This window comes from Pinus tabuliformis, chromosome 8 (assembly GCF_031772625.1).
Source record: "Pinus tabuliformis cultivar Carrire ecotype Pingquan chromosome 8, CPIR1, whole genome shotgun sequence".
Taxonomy (NCBI): Eukaryota; Viridiplantae; Streptophyta; class Pinopsida; order Pinales; family Pinaceae; genus Pinus; species Pinus tabuliformis.
The window spans coordinates 1,935,085,563-1,935,102,710 of NC_142294.1; positions in this window are offsets into that span (position 1 = coordinate 1,935,085,563).

The following is a 17,148-nucleotide window of genomic DNA, read 5'->3' on the forward strand; positions in this document are numbered from 1 at the left end:
ACAATATATAATCGCCTTAAGGAACCCTTTTGGGTCTGGCTTATCACATCGGCCTTCCTCCTTCACATTTTGTTTAATAAATGAAAATCGTGAAAATCCATTGAAAATGGCTTTACTGTAGATCTCAAATTTTACGGAATAATATTGATAAAATCGTTGAGTCCAGTTCATCAAATCGCACATATACATGTGTATCGATCCCACTCCATGGTGTTGCTCCGATGCAATATCGCGATGTGATTGATCACAATTGCATATCACAATAACCCTGGCCATTGTAAGCGCTCTCGTAATCCCTGATAGTGATCCTGTGATGCAACGTGGGTCGTCAATCTGCGTGCTTGATCGACGGTCCTAGTTGACTCCGTCGATCGTCGTCGCAAGTGTCATGTGGTTTGCATCGATACCCGTTGTCTGCTTATGCCGATTGCGATTGTTGATCAGATCTGGACCCTTGATTGGCTAGATATGATGGCTATTGTGCATTCATTTGCTCACCTCTGATACTCTGTTTTTCCATTGTTTTCACGTGTTTTCTCCTCCCGATAGTGCTTTTTTTCCATTCTAAAAGGTTTCCTCATGCGGTTTTCTTTGGTCTTTGGCATGATTTTTCGAGTTTTCAAGACTTAGAGAGTGTTCTTGGATCCATTTGGATCACCGAACCAACCCACTGCCTATAGTTGAACCCCATACCCAGCAGTCGCTCTTTAATGAGGAAGCGATCTAATCTTCTAGCTAGCCTATCCTCCCTAGTTCTTTTGTTCCTCCAGGTGGGTTGTAATTTAGCAGAAAGGATATCTATTAAGATATGGTCCTCCAGTACATTTTCGAAGAAATCAAATAGTGGATCAATCTGAGCATGATGACCCCATGATTCTGAATATCCAATAGAGAAATTAAGATCTCCTCCAAGAATAAGGTTTTCTACTTGTAGTAGATTGGACCTTAACAATTGCTCCTACTAGGCACCTCGATTTTGGCATGGATCATATACGTTGATGAGTCTGATGTCAGTACCTAATTCAGATGAGTAAATATAAGCCCCAATATGACCAGTACCTCCCCAAATGTTACATAGCTTGATTGTTATGGTATTATATCCCATCGCAACACCACATGATCGCCCATTAACATCTAGGGCATGAAACAACCATCCAGTGAGCATGGATTCAAGGAGGTGAGTGATGGCTTCTACTAACCCCAGGGTTTCCTGAAGGAGTATGACATCTACCAGTTCAGTACTAAGAAGCCTCCAAAATGCTAGTTTTTTTCTCGGGACTAGCTAACCCTCGGCAGTTGTAGGAGAGAAGCTTCATGAGGGAGATGGCCCCAGGGTGTTTTGTGCTCTAAGAACCTGGTCTATGGCTAGATGATGACCTGAGACGACTTCCACACCCACCTGCTATTTGGATTTAGAGAGTGAGGAGGGTCATCCCCGTGGAGGTTTCAGAGGGATGGGAGGGGATATGATTCCAATGCCAATCGTATCAATAGGCTGTGGTCGAGATTGAGATCTGAGCAAGTAGTTGTGAGAGTGAGATGCCTTCTCAGAGTCAGAGGATAGGGCAAGAGGGTTCACCTCCAGGAAGGATGGGGGGGGGAGGCTATAGAGATTAGGCCAAGGAATGAGGAGTTGGGCCGGAAGATGCTATACCATGTTGATCAACGGAGGATGATGTAAAAAACCAAGACGATGTAGTGAAATTCAAAGAGAAGGGAGTAGAGAGAGGAATACCCGAATATAGCACAACCACAGCAGTCGCCCTGGCCCTGGTCATAGTAGGAGAGGGAGGCTGAATGGGTGCATTTTTGTGCTTCTTTGGATTCTCCTTTCCCGTATTTTTCACTGTTGCTTCAGTGTTGGTGCACTACTCAGGTTCCTTGGTAGCTTTGGATGGGATTGTCTTCCCCTAGTCCGCTGCTTTAGTTGTCCCGTTCAGAGGGAAATCCTTGTATAAATGAACCACCTTGTGGTAGCTCCTGCACCAAAAGGGGACCCCCCATAAGCAAGGATTTGTACTCAAGACTAATGTTTCTAGAGCAGGGTAATTTTCTCTTGTATTCCTTCCCTATTATCAAGATGAACCATTTTCCTTACATATGCCATGATGCCCATGGACAGGTATGATTAGCATGCTCCAAATAGGTACCCAATGCATTCCTGATGTGCCTAAATATGTCCTCCAACCAGAAGTGTAGAGGCAGGCCTGGTAATCTGACCCACAGAGGTCCTGTGCCCAATTGCTCTCTCAAGGTCGAAAAGAGTGTTCCATATTTGAGGAGCACAGAGGCTTGCTCAATGTGCGAGAAACTAGATAATACCCAGGTGGTATGTTCGTCTCTTGCAAAACGTAGCGCAAACCATCCTCACATGAAGGTTTGTACAAAAGGTAGTTCAGCCATGTGATATCCCCAAATCTCTGCAGTCCATTACCTGAGCCTAACCGTGGAGTAGTTCCTCCCTCGAACCCTACCCACCAAAACCCTATTAGCAGTGTCCATGGCTTCGCCCCACTGGATATCCTCCCCCAAACGTAGAGAAATATCTTGAGTCCTGGCCTTGACACACTTCGCCTTTTTCCCTGGCCTGTGACCCTTGTCGAAAATGTCCACCTGAGGATTGTGCTGGTGGAAGTTCTGTAAATTCAGTCCAAACCCTCTAGGGTTCGCTTCCAAAACCAGAGGAGAACCTGCAAAACAACCAGAGGTGGGAGCAGTCGAAAGTGGAGCGAGAGGGGTTTCCTGTGATTATACTAAGGGTCCTCCTCAAGGGACAGATGAAGGTTAATTCAAATCAGCATGTGGAGGGTGAGGTGGATAACCCAAGGGGTCAATGGTGTGGTCAAACCCTATGCACCTAGCTAAAAACTGTAGGGATGCCGACGATTGGGGGGGCTATGGTGGAATCCGGCCATGTGAGGGGGTCTTCAGGCAGGGAAACGACCGGGCAGGAGGGACCTGAAATCGATGGTAGGGGAGCAAGGACATCTGGCATGTCACTGTTATGAGGGAACAACCCTTCCGAGATCAGGGGAGGTGACTTCTAGATGGAGACATCAACAAAAGGGTCATCAGAGTAATCAACCTGGTTGAGCTCCATACCTAACTGTCCAAAAAAGATGTTCCAGCTACCACTAGGTGCTGCAAACCATTGTCTTCGTAACTGCACCGCCTGTGGAGAGAATGCAGTGAGGCAATATTCACGGTCGTATAGGAGTAAACAGAGTCAGGCAGTAATCACGGGCACGTAGGAATAAACGGAAATGAGGAGAGGATGAGTCTGTTCCATTGAGGGTGGTCAAGCATGGTCAATATGTAGGCTCTGGAGTGTTCCGAACCCTAGCCCGTATCAGGCGTTGTTCGAGGAGTTTTCCGTAACTCCATCCTCCTTCCTCCCTTATAGTTATATGTTATTCTTGTAGAACCAATTAGAATTCTATATCAATATGTAGTTAAGAGATTTACCTAATCAAGATATTTTCTCTATTTTAAAATAACACACATACACACACACAATGTAAGTCTCTTTTTTAAAATTTTAATTCAAATATAATCAATTTCTTCATCATTTCACTCAAATAAATTATTTTAATGTGTCATCCACTTTCAATATGAGAATAAGGAATATACATATTTTATTTTTGGAAAATCTCTTTATAAACTATGATACTTTTTTCGTCATTAAGAATAATTATTACTGAATAAAATATTTTCTTAATGGTTAATAATAATAATTCATCTAAAACAATTTATAATATCAATAAAATAAATTGTAAGTGAGGAAGAGTTCAACAGAGAAACTAATGGTTTAAGCCTCGATAACATTATGGGATGTGGCACCCATGTGTCAGTCTATAAGGGCATATTAGACAACTCCATAATAGTTGATGTCAAAGTTATACACTCTGCCACATCAGGAGGTGCATACAAGAGACTCATAAAAAAATGCAAGACGTTGGGCAGAGTCCGACATCGAAATCTAGTGAGAATGGTGGGTGTATGCTCAAGTTTTCACGTAAAATATTTGATTATGGAGTTCATGTCACAGGGAAGCCTGGATAAGCATTTGCATTATAGTGAATATAATCAGAGGTTGGGTCTAAAAAGATGGTTGGGAATTCTGAAGGATGTGGCTCATGGAATGGAATATCTTCACCATCACTACTCTCCGACCATTGTTCATTGTGATCTGAAACCTTCCAACATTTTATTGGATGACACGATGACGGACCATGTTGGAGATTTCGGTATTTCAAGGTTGTTGATCTAGCCAAAAGCGCTTGACGATTCAACAACAACAGCCTCAGGGGACACCTCCAGTCCTGGGATAGGATATGTTGGTCACATTGCACCGGGTAAATATTGATACACTTGATTGATTGAGCCATATGGTATATGGGAAATATATGAGTCGCTGATATATAAATATTATATATGTAAAGATTGATATTGTACATGGGATATGTATGTGAGTTACTGATATAAATTGATTACAGAATATGGTATAGGAGGGTGAACGTCCATCAAAGGGGACGTGTACAGCTACGGCATCTTGGTGTTGGAAACAATCACCAGAAAGAAACCCACAAATGGAGTGTTCTCATAAGAAGGGCAATCATTGCATAGTTGGGTGGGCGATGCATTCCCCGAGAGATTGTTAGAGGTGATTGATGGGAATTTGGTGGAGGAGATAAGAAAGGAAGAAGAGGATGAAGAACAAGAATCACATGATGTTACGGGACATGGAATTGTTGTGATGTTGGCTAAGATAGGTGTGATGTGTAGCAAAGTGGATCCTCATGAATGACCGATTCTTCGAATCTTCAAGAGGTTGAGGCATCGCTAGAGAACCTAGTTGCCAAAATCAATAAGAGTTCAGAAAATTGGTTGAATCGCCTTGGACAAGAGACCAACCAAACCATTTCAGAATCTGATTAGGATATATGTTTGTGGAGGAAAATGACTAGGTTAAGTTACTCCATGGTTAACACACATATATGTGGAGGAATATGATTTGATTAAATTATTTTACTTAATGTGGATGACATCAATGGGTTAGATTATATAATTTTTATTTTAGATGTGATTATATCCTAGAGGATTATGTTTTTAGGATTTGGTTTGATTTATTTAAATTTAAAGATATTTTTTAGTGAATTAGTTTTGTATATTGATATGGGATTGAGACACTGCTCAATTAGTGGATTATTTAATCTAAATAATTTGTCATTATAAAATAATATACATGTATTTATGTATATCGTTTTTTAATTAATGTAAAAAATTTGTATTCTAAATTTGTTATTAACATGTTTAGCACATATCAGCAAAGGAAAATGATATGATATGATTAGATTATTTCACCTCATGTGAATGATATAAAATGGTTAGATTATATAATTTTTATTTTAATTGTGATTATATATTAGAGGAGTAAGTTTTTAAGATTTGTTTAGATTTATTTAAACACAGAGAGATATTTTTATTGAATTAATTTTTTCTATTGATATGGAATTGAGAAACAACTCATACTAATTTATTATGTAATTTAAATCATTTTCATCATAATAATATACATGTATTCATGTGTATCATTCTTTAATTAATTAATATAAAGATATTTTTTTTTTAATTTTTAATTAAAATATGATAATTTTGTTAATCATTCTATTCAAATAATTTTTTTTAATATGTCATTCTTCTTCAATATAGGAAAACGAAATATGCATATTTTCGTTTGAATTATATATTTTCTTAGTCATTAAGAATATTGATTATTGAATAAGATGATTTTTTAGTGGTTTAGAATATTCATTATTGAATAACATATTTTTTAGTGGTTTCAATGTAATAATGATGGAATATAATTTATAATATTAAGTGGAAAAAGACTTTGTTAAGAACAATTTTATGAATAGTTTGAATAAGTCTATTTTATCCTTTTTATATCATGTTTTTTTATTAGGTTTTTGGTTGTCAAGAGTAATTATTATTAAACATTTTATTTTGTAAACTAAAGATGATTTATTAATTTTGGGATTTATGTATAATTAATGATTCAAGATTTGTTTTTTATTAACTTATTTCATAGATAGAATTGGTAGTGGTGTGTTATTTATTTATATTTTTGTTAAAAAAATATTTAATATAATTATGAACTCTTATAATCATATAAGGTGATAAGTTGTAACAACTTAATTCATATGTGATACTAATTGGGATGAATTTTCTCAAAATTTTATTACCAATTTAGATATTCTCTCATAATTTGTATGACAACATTACTCGCAGTCTTACATATTTAATATTACAAATACTTTTGATCTCCACAACTAAAATACTCATTAGTACTTTCTTGGATTGACATTTGATTCATTAAACGCTAGAAAATTGTGCATTCATTGTAAAATTGTATCTTGATTTATTAAAGATTTTTTGTTTTATTCTTAACAATAGTGTGCTTGTTCTAGACTTAAGGAGCTTTCAATATTGTCTAATTGGATTTGCATTGCTAATATTTGTTAACACATGGAAAAAGTAAATATAGCATGCTCCATTTAACTTATTGTTGGTAGGATTTTTGCATGTTTAAAACACTGATGAAGATTGTCTACAAATTCTCACCTTTTGTTGATCTAATTATGATGGTTTGTCTATAATTGGTAGTAGTTGTCCTATGTCCAAGAAAAAAATTATAGAGTGAAAACTAAATATGAAATTGATATTTTATGAGAAAGGCTCACACAAGTGGCTCTCAATTTGCACAAAATTTCATATATTGCTAATCTCATTAATGAAAATATTATGAATATGTTATCTTTCTTCTTGGAATACTTCCAATGATTCTCCTTGCATAGGATGCAATGTTTCCTTTATATGCATCTTAAGGGATGTATAGATAGTAGTTGCTTCTATGTTGAAAGCTACAATTCCTATCAAGGCAAGGAGTAGCATTGGTATACATCCATTGAGTGTTTGAGCAAGTAATAAATCTCATAAGTTAGGAATTTATAATCTTTATTATTCCCTAAATGATCATCTTTAGGAGTGTTTATTAGTCCTTGGATGATCATATTTAGGAGTTGTTCTTTTCTCCTTGTTGATATTTCTATATGAGTATGCCAAATTTTGTACTCCATTTTTGACCTATTGGATCTATTCAATTAAATTATGTATAAATTGTAAATAATTCTTTATGACGATGTAAGCTGAACAATATGAGCTTAAATACATGAACCAATGTGTAAGTCATGTAAATATCTCATGTCAATTCCTAGTGTATAGTGCAACACCACCAGCTAATAAGTTGTCAAACATGTAATTGTGCTAAGCATGTTTTCTATGTACCATGTGGTACTACCTTCCATGGTGTACTCAAGATATGTAAATATCATTTCAAAATATAATATAAAGGTCTAAAGTGGATATGGAGAGAAAATAAGAAGGGATATGGTTTCATTAGTGAGGAAGAGGAAAGTAAGCCCAAGGGTGAGGGTATATAACAATGAGCATTAATCACCATGTATGCACTAGATGATAGTATCTTCTTTGATTTTATTGCACTATGATCTATTGAGATCACCTGATATAATCATTTTTTATTCTCATTGGTTTGTATTGCTAACCCACAAAAATAAGCTTAAAATGTATCAATGAGCCTCAATTCATTCCTAATTTTGACATTATGTGAAGCCTCTATTCATTATTCATGGAACACCCAAAAAAATAACCTCCTATATTTGATAAATGTAACCATTTGGATTCACTTTGGCACTCTCTTTTCCATGTTGAGGGTATGCTACTTATGCCAACTTTCCATTTGTAAAGTAGTACCAATCATTCTACTTTTTGAATTTTTCCTAGGTACATTTTTCTAATCACTTTTACTCAAAATTTGGCTAAAAAGTTAGAATATTGTTGGTTCTGCATATATGAGTTGTTGAGATTGCACAAGTTGGATGTGATAAGGAGTTTTTAGGGTATTAAGTACTTTATTACATTATAAAATCCAATTTAAGCAAGTTAAATTTCAATTTAACTAACCAATACTTAATCAAATTTTGGTGATGATTACTAGAAAATGTTTATAAAGTAGAATGTTTAGACTTATTCATTTTGAAAGGGGAAATTGCTCTCTAATTTTTCATCATTTGTCAATGCAGTATGAAACATTTCCATCTAAACTTGTTCTATAGGGTATTTTACCTCACCACATGTTATCCATATAAAGCATCCACATGGATTTGAATGGTGGATGTTTGATGAATTGTTGCATCATTATTTACCACCTTAAACCTACCACACTCTCCTTCTACTTAGTGTGATATGTTTGATGTTTTTTCTATTTCAATATGGATTTTCACCCATTGTTGGTGAATAATGGCAAATTGGGAATTCTAAAGCATTCTAAAGGATTTTGTCTCATGGACATGGCACCCATGGGTTAGTGTATAACAACGGATTAGACAATGGTAGAATCATTGATTTCAAGGTTATACAGTAGGCCACATCAAGAGGTGCATACAAGAAAATAAGGGCAATCATTGCAGAGTTGGGTGGGCAATGCATTCCCCAACATATTGTTGGAGGTGATTGACGAGAATTTGGTGCAGGAGATGAGAAGAGAAGAAGATGATGAAGACCATGATTCACATGATGTAAGTTAATTTATGGGACATGGAATTGTTGTGTTGTTAGCGGAGATAGGTGTGATGTGTATCAAAAGGAGATCCCCATGAACAACCGACCCTTCGAGAGGTCGAGGTAGAAAATCCATAAGAGTTCAAAAAATGGGTTGAACCGCCTTAGACAGGTGATGGACAAAACCATTTCAGAATTTGATTAGGACATGTTTGTGGAAGAAAATGATTATCTTCTATTATATAAAATGATTAATTTGTATTATTTCATGTAATGTGGATTATATGAAATTGTTAGAGTATATAATTTTTAATTGTTCTGGGTATCAGGGATAATTATAAGTTTAAGTATTATTTTAATTTTTAAGAGTTGGTTAGAATTGGTTAAATTGAGAGATATGCTCTATTTAATTAGCATTCTATATTAATATAAGAGATTTACCTAATCAAAATAATTTCTCTATTTTAAAATTACACACACACACACACATAATGTAAGTGTGCTTTTTAAATTTTTAATTGAAATATAATCAATTTCTTCATCATTTCACTCAAATAAATTATTTGATTGTGTCATCCACTTTCAATATGAGAACAAGGAATATACATATTTTCTTTTGGAAAAACTCTTTATAAATTTTAGTCATTAAGAATAATGATTATTGAATAAAATATTTTCTTAATGGTTAAGAATAATAATCCATCTAATATAATTTTTAATACCAAGTGGAAATATGTCTTTGTTAATAACAATTTTATAATATCACATGGAAAGATGTCTTTGTCAATAACAATTTTATAATGTCAAGTGGAAAGATGACTTTGTTAATAATAATTTTATAATGTTAAGTGGAAATATGTCTTTATTAATAACAATTTTATAAATAATTTAAAAGAGTACAATTTCTCGTCTCTTTTATTGTATTTTATTTTATTTTATATGCACATTATTATCACATTTTTTAAATTATTTTTTTTAGTTGTTAAAATAAAATTTATAGTAAATTAAAGATTATGTGTTAGTTTTGGTATTTATGTATAGTTAATGGTTTAGGATTTGTTTTTTATTAATTATTTTATTAATAGAATTGGTATGCTAGTTTTTTCCTTTTTGTTATATAGATATGTAATATAATCATACAATTTTATAATCATATAAGTTGATAAGCTCAAAGGGCCTAATTTATGTTGAAATTCTGAACATTATAGAATAGAATAGGATTTTTTGCTAGATAATTGCTTCCTAATTATTTCCAACCAATATTTTATGCCACTACTATCATTGAATAATTACACTTTAGAAAATATCAACAGTAAATGGAATGGAAACAGTAAAGATAATATAAATACAACCATGCACAACAAAGTCAACCAATTTATCTAAGGAAACCCAACCTTGGAAGAAAACCCAACAACTTTTATTTACGAGAAATTATTCTTTAGTAAGGTTTACAAATCAACAAGTTGTCTAGAAATATGTGCCAATATTCAAGCCCAAATAGTAGTCAAACCTAGTCAAAATAGCAACAAGTCAATTCAGGTCAAACTAGTCATAATAACCAAAATTCAATGTTGGTCAACTCAGTCTGGTCAAATAGGCCTGAAATCAGCTTTGGCCCTACAGTCAACTGTGGTCAATGGCCTATAGTTTGTAGTCAAACAAATTCAATTAATGGCTATTCAAATTGAGTCAAACAAAGGTCAAATTAGCTCAATCAATGCCCAATCAAACTCGTCCTTCTTGTTCAAATGTGCAACTATCCAAGAATGATGAAGAGAGAGATGATTGATTACACTTCCTAGGTTTTGAAATGAAACATCACTTCTTATTTATACTTGTCGAATGAGGGTGTGACAAGCCAAGAGATGCCTCTTCATAGGTTGGCTTACTTGAATTCTTCCTAGGCTGACTTGTCCTTTTAATGTAAAAATTTGTCTAATTCATATAAGCTGACTTGGAGACCATTTAGAAAAGCAGGAACAACTCTCGATGTTACAAAAAAAATCAAAACTCCCTCTTATTGAGGGAGGTATTCTCCTTAGATGAAAACAAATTTCCCCTTAACTGAATTTTTTCCTTCAAAATTCTCCAAGATGGCTACTATTGGCCTACTCTACACCAAGATGCTAGGAGATACACTGCTAGATGTGATGAGTGCCAAAGGATGGGAAAGCCTACACCAAAGGATGAAATACTCCTACAACCTCAAGTGACCCTTGAGCCATTTGAGAAGTGGGGCATGGATTTCATTGGACCAATTGATCCCCCATCTAGACAAAAGAGATACATCATTATATGCACTGATTATTTAACAAAGTGGGATGAAGTAAAGAAGAAGGTGGCAAAGTTTCTAAGGGAAAACATCTTTTATAAGTTTGGATTCCCAAGGGAGTTGGTCACTAATCAAGGGGCTCAACTTAGGGGGTCAATGTATAAGGGTGTATTAAACTCTACCACATCAAAAGGTGCATACAAGAGAAATATAAAAGAATGAAAGACGTTGGGAAGATTCTGACATCAGAATCTGGTGAGAATGCTAGGCGTATGCTCAAGTTTTCAGGCCAATATTATGGAGTTCATGTCATAGGGAAGCCTAGATAATCATTTGCATTGCAGGGAAAATAATTGTAGGTTGGGTATGAAAAGGTGGTTGATCATCCTTAATGATGTGGACCATGGAATGACATATCTTCACCATAACTTCTCTTTTTCCATTGTTCATTACAATCTAAAACCTTCCAATGTTTGATTGGTTGAGACGATGACATCCCATGTTGGAGACTTTGGTATTTCACACCCTCATAATCTCACAGCAAGTGCATGATGATTCAACAACAACAACCTCATGAGACACCTCTAGTCTTGTCCCACCAGGTAAATATTGATATACTTGATTGATGAGCCATATTTTATATCGAATATATACATTCATGAGTCATTGATAAAAGGTTTTATAAATAAATTATTGATATTGTATATCAGATATATATGTGAGTCACTGATAAAGGTTATATACATAAAATTTGTTTACAAGATATTGGTTACAAAATATGAAAGGGGATGTATACAACTACAACATCTTGGTGTTGGAAACGGTCACAGGAAAGAAGCCGACAAATCTAGCATTCTCTGAAGAAAGGCAATTATTACAGAGTTGGGTGGACGATGCATTTCCTCGATAGATTGTTGGAGATGATTGACCGGAATTTGGTGGAGGAGATTGGAAATGAAGAAGACGATTAGGAACAGGAATCACATGATGTAAGTGAATTTATGGGAATGGAATTGTTGTGATGTTGGCGAAGATAGGTGTTATGTGTACCAAAGGGGATCCACATGAACAACCAACTCTTCGAGAGGTTGAGGAATCGCTAGAGCAGTTGGTCGCCAAAATCTGTAAGAGTTCAAAAAATGGTTGAACTACCTTGGATAGGTGACTAACCAAACCATTTCAGAATCTTATTAGAACATATTTATGGACAAAAATGATTTGATTACAATATTCCACTGAATGTGGATGACATAAAATAGTTAGATTATATAATTTTATTTTAGATGTGATTATATGTTGCATGAGTATGTTTTCAGGAATTGATTAGATTTATTTAGATTCGAAGATACTTTTAGTTAAATAGTTTTGAATATTGATATGCGATTGAGAAACTTGTCCAGTTAGTTGATTATGCAATTTAAATAATTTCTCTATCTTAAAATAACATACATGCATTTATCTATATCATTCTTTAATCAATGTAACACTATTTTCTAAATTTCCAATTAAAATATGATAATTTGGTTAATTATTCTTTTCAAATATTTTTTCTTAATGCCATTATATTGAAAAAGAAATATACATGTTTTTACTTGATTTTTTTTTTGAAAACTAGGGTACTTTCTCAGTCATTAACAATAATGATTATTGAATATGATGTTTTTTTAGTGATTTAGAATAATGATGATTGAATAAGATATTTTTTTAGTCGTTTCAACATAATAATGATGGAAATAATGCAATTTAGAATATTACGAGGAAAGGGACTTTGTTGAGAACAATTTTACAAATACTTTGAACAAGTTCATTTTCTCCTTTTTATAACATGAATTTTTATTAGTTTTTTTTGGTTGATTTTAAGAATAATTATTATTAAACAATTTATTTTGTAAACTAAAGATTATGTATTAGTTTTGGGATTTATGTATAATTAATGATTCAAGATTTGTTTTTTATTGACTTTTTTTATAGATAAAATTGGTATGCTATTTTTTTTATATAGAGATTTAATATAATTATGAAATTTTATAATCATATAAGGTTATAAGTTGAAAGGGCCTAATTCATATGTGATGATAACTCGGATGAATTTTCTCAAAAAATTATTACCAATTTTATAGTGGCCCATAACTTGTATGACAACATTACTAATAGTTTTACATATTTAATATTGCAAATACTTTGGATCTCCACAAGTGAAATAATTAATAGTACTTTCTTGGATTGACATTTGATTCATTAAACATTAAATATTGTGTATTCATTGTAAATATATATCTTCATTCATAAAATATTTGCAGCCCATCCTCCCACATTTACCACTTTCATCGGTTTGCCGAGGGTAAACATGAGTTGAGGTTCACTATGATAAGAATCAACCTACTTTATGACCTTAAGGAAATGGATTCAATAAATTAAGACTTTACTAACTTCCCTCAGGTGTTACAGGACCTACAGGAGCAACCCAACCCATATAGGTGTCTAACCCCTGAGATAACTCTCTTTTTCACTAACCTAAAGCCTTAGTCACTCCCTTTCTAAGGAATGAAAGTGAATATAAGCCTCTAGTCACTCCCATAGGCCTACCTACCAGCGAATATGGAATTTTCTAGTTAGTTCTATGCCAACGACCCTGAATTCTGAGCCACTTTTTTAGGGCTAAGACTCATGCCTCTACCTCGAACTCAGTGAAAATTTCATAAATAATGAGTGACATATAGGAAAAGCTTATAAACCAAATCTTGAACCAAGAATTGACCCGACTCTTCCAAACCGGGACCGGAATTCCGTTAAATACATGGTAAACATGCAACCTATAGGTTATGAATGCATATATGAACATAAGGATATGAAAATTTATTTGAGGTTTAACAAGAATGACCAATTCCTTATCACAATAACTGTTATAACACTAGTTAGGTCATCAATGAAAATGTGATAAGAGCCATACTTAGACCCATCAAATAACCATGCTTATAATGAGCATATAACCAGATAAATACCAATGATAGAACAATTATTAAAGCCACAAAACAACAAGTAAATTTACTCATCAAAGCAAGAGAAACTTAACTCTTATTAACAATACGTAAAAGTCAACTAGATCTAGGACTTCCACGTACCACTCGACCATAGATTGGGTTGAACTATATATTTCTTTTATTCAATCACCTCTGTGCCATATTCCAAGCATGAATGCAGGATCTCATGGGATAAACCAATCCATAAACAACCAAGGGAATCCAAAGGTTAAACCACCTCCAGCCTCACCATACCGTGATCTCACCTAAACCATTCCTGAGATCACAAAACCAAACTGAGATTGGATGCCTCATAATTCCTTTACCATCCCTCGAGGAATTTTCATATCTCCACCCACCTATTGAGGGCATCCTGGAGAAAACCATGTCGATCCCAACCCTTGGTATTTTCCTGATACCACCTCACCGAGACCCAAAGCTCAACTGAGAAAGAATCCCATCACACCATGGCTATCTAGAAATGGAAAGCGAAGGCTAAAATCAGTGTCAAAACACGTCAAAATACATTCCACTAATAATAAACAAACCAAGTATACACATGCATGTACCATGCATGCCAAAAACAACTAGGAAATCATAGATGTAACCTATTACCTGCAAGTATTATTGTTGAAGTTGCTTGATCTGTCCTTTCCTTTGCCTTCCTTATCCTCCCTTTGCTTGTTTTCTTTCCTTCTCCTCTTGGTGCTCTTCTCCTCACTGAGACTAATCTTGAAACTACATTGACCAAAGGCTTTGAATTGATTCTTAGAAGCCATTTTATTATTGATGCCTCTAATTTCTTCATTTCCCTTAATTTTCCTTCAATTTCCTCCTCGCATGCAACCTGTGACCTTTCACCTCCCTTTTCTCCTAATTTCCTTTATTTTCATAAATAAAGTGCCAAAAATATCTTTTTGCCTTTTCAAAGCCTTTGTCATTGCCTTTGCCAATTTCCCCTTAGCCTTAAACACAACAAGTGATGCCCACTAGGATATTGTTCCTAACAATAATCTTGGAATACATGTCCCATGACCTTGGTCTTACTTTGTCTTTATTAACTTTATTACATGAAATTTTAACTCGGGGTTGTTACAAACCCCTCCCCTTTAGGGAAACGTCATCCTTGTTGTTCTATGATGCCTACAACCAGCAAAACCACTAAAAAGAAAAACATACTGCCCATGGAGCTTTATACCCTGCTTGTTGCAGTATTTACAATGACCACCGCTAAAAACATGACAATCATATCGTTTATTGGAGCTTTATAACACAACTCATTATGGTATTTAAAATAAAAACCAAATATACTTAAGCACATTTGCTTCAACCAACAAATAACTATATTGTCTATGGAGATTTTTAATCCAGCTCAATACAATATTTACAATAATATACATATGCACATTTGTTCAACCAACAAATAAAAGGAGACAATGATTGTATCAACAACAAGGGAATCCAGAGGCTCACACCTCCACCCTCAAAGTAATACCAGGATTCACCTCCTTCCCAGGAATTCCAGAATCCACTTCTAAACTCAAACTTGCATTCAATGTCCAACGTTATAATCCTTGTGTTACCTGTTCCTTCAGTGAACAGTTACTGACTCATTATTCTAGGGCACACTCCCAATGTGCATCTAATTCCATCTGTAAATGATAATGACCAAAACAAATCCATCCTCCAACCTTACCTTCTCTACTACATAGTCCCTCAAGCAATCCGGTCACCCCCATCCATGCAGTCACTCACTTTCTAAGTTCCCTGAAATCCCCTTTCTCGAGCTATCCATCCCTTGGAAGGTTTCCTCGTATTGGAAGGTCTAAAAACCAAGGCATATTCCTACCTCAAAACGAAGGCTTATCCCTGCCTCCAAACCATCATATCGGAAATAGCATGCTCATGGAAATGATTAGACAATATTGGGTACCAATGTCCCAAAACGGCCCTCGTCCTAAATGATTTACCAACACATTGTTGCCTATTCCAATTCCTTTTTCCGTTGTTAATTCTTACAATTAGTTTCAACCAGGCATTTTCCATACTTTCTTGTGCCAAGTATTGTTGGGCATGGCCCAACTTGGTCCAAATTTTTTATAAAAGGCTTCGCGAAAGAAGGAGTGGATAGCAAGGAGCACGCAAAGTTAGTTAGTTGCGTAAAAATATTAGGGCTTTGGGGCAGGTCAAAGCCCCTTATTTTGTAATGGGTATCAAGTATTTGTCCATGTTTTATGGATCCATGGTATGTGGACCATGGTTTTTGTAAGAATGAAATGTATTCAAGGATATGTAATACCTTAGCGAAGAATAATCAATGATAGGAGGAGATGACCAATTAGAATAAAGTCTGTAATATGTAAGTTTCAGTCTGTATTTTTAGGAAAGGCTCCGCAACCAAGTGCGTAGAGGCCTGAAGAGTCTGCAGTTGAGTGCGCAGACCACCTGCAGCTAGGTGCGTAGGTCGAAAAATATTGTAATAATTGAAAATCTATATCAATAAAGAAGAATATGTTTGAAGAAACACTTTGTATTTTGAGTTATATTTATACTTATAGTTACTGTTATGCATGTTATGTACTCCATTTGTGTGAATTAATCTATATTATGATACATTTCTGTTATATTTCCGCGCTAAGTAAAATCTATTAAGCACAGTATTTGCGTGAAGTATTTTATAATTGTGAAGTTGTAGATAAGGTTAACATAGAAGAAAATACATGGGAACCTTAGCTTAGTATCCCTCTGAATGTAGAAACATGGTTATGCAATCTCCCATAACTACCTCGGGTGAGACTGTGACCCGCTTGCAGGTTGCTGCCGAAAGGGGCAGTGGTTGAGGGTTTTGATGGTTGCGAAGTGCATTCTGAACCTGGGTCAACGCCCTTAAGCCAAAAAATGGTTCTATTGTAGGGCCCATGATTTTTGTGAGGGATATGTTTTGGCATCCATCGTAGAAATAGATCGAGAAGTGGGTTGATCAAAAAGAAAGAGAATTTGTAGAAAAAGAAAACAGAAACCCTAGACATTCGACTGAAGATTGGTTGCAGAGGTATATTTTTTAAGAGAAGTACAAATTTTTATTTGGTTCATTCCATGTTGAGCTATACGAGTGGGTCTCAAAGTCGACTGAACATAGGACCTGTTTCAAGAATGACGAACCCAAGGGATGGAATCCTGATTTGATACAAATACTCAAGAATACCAACAACAAAA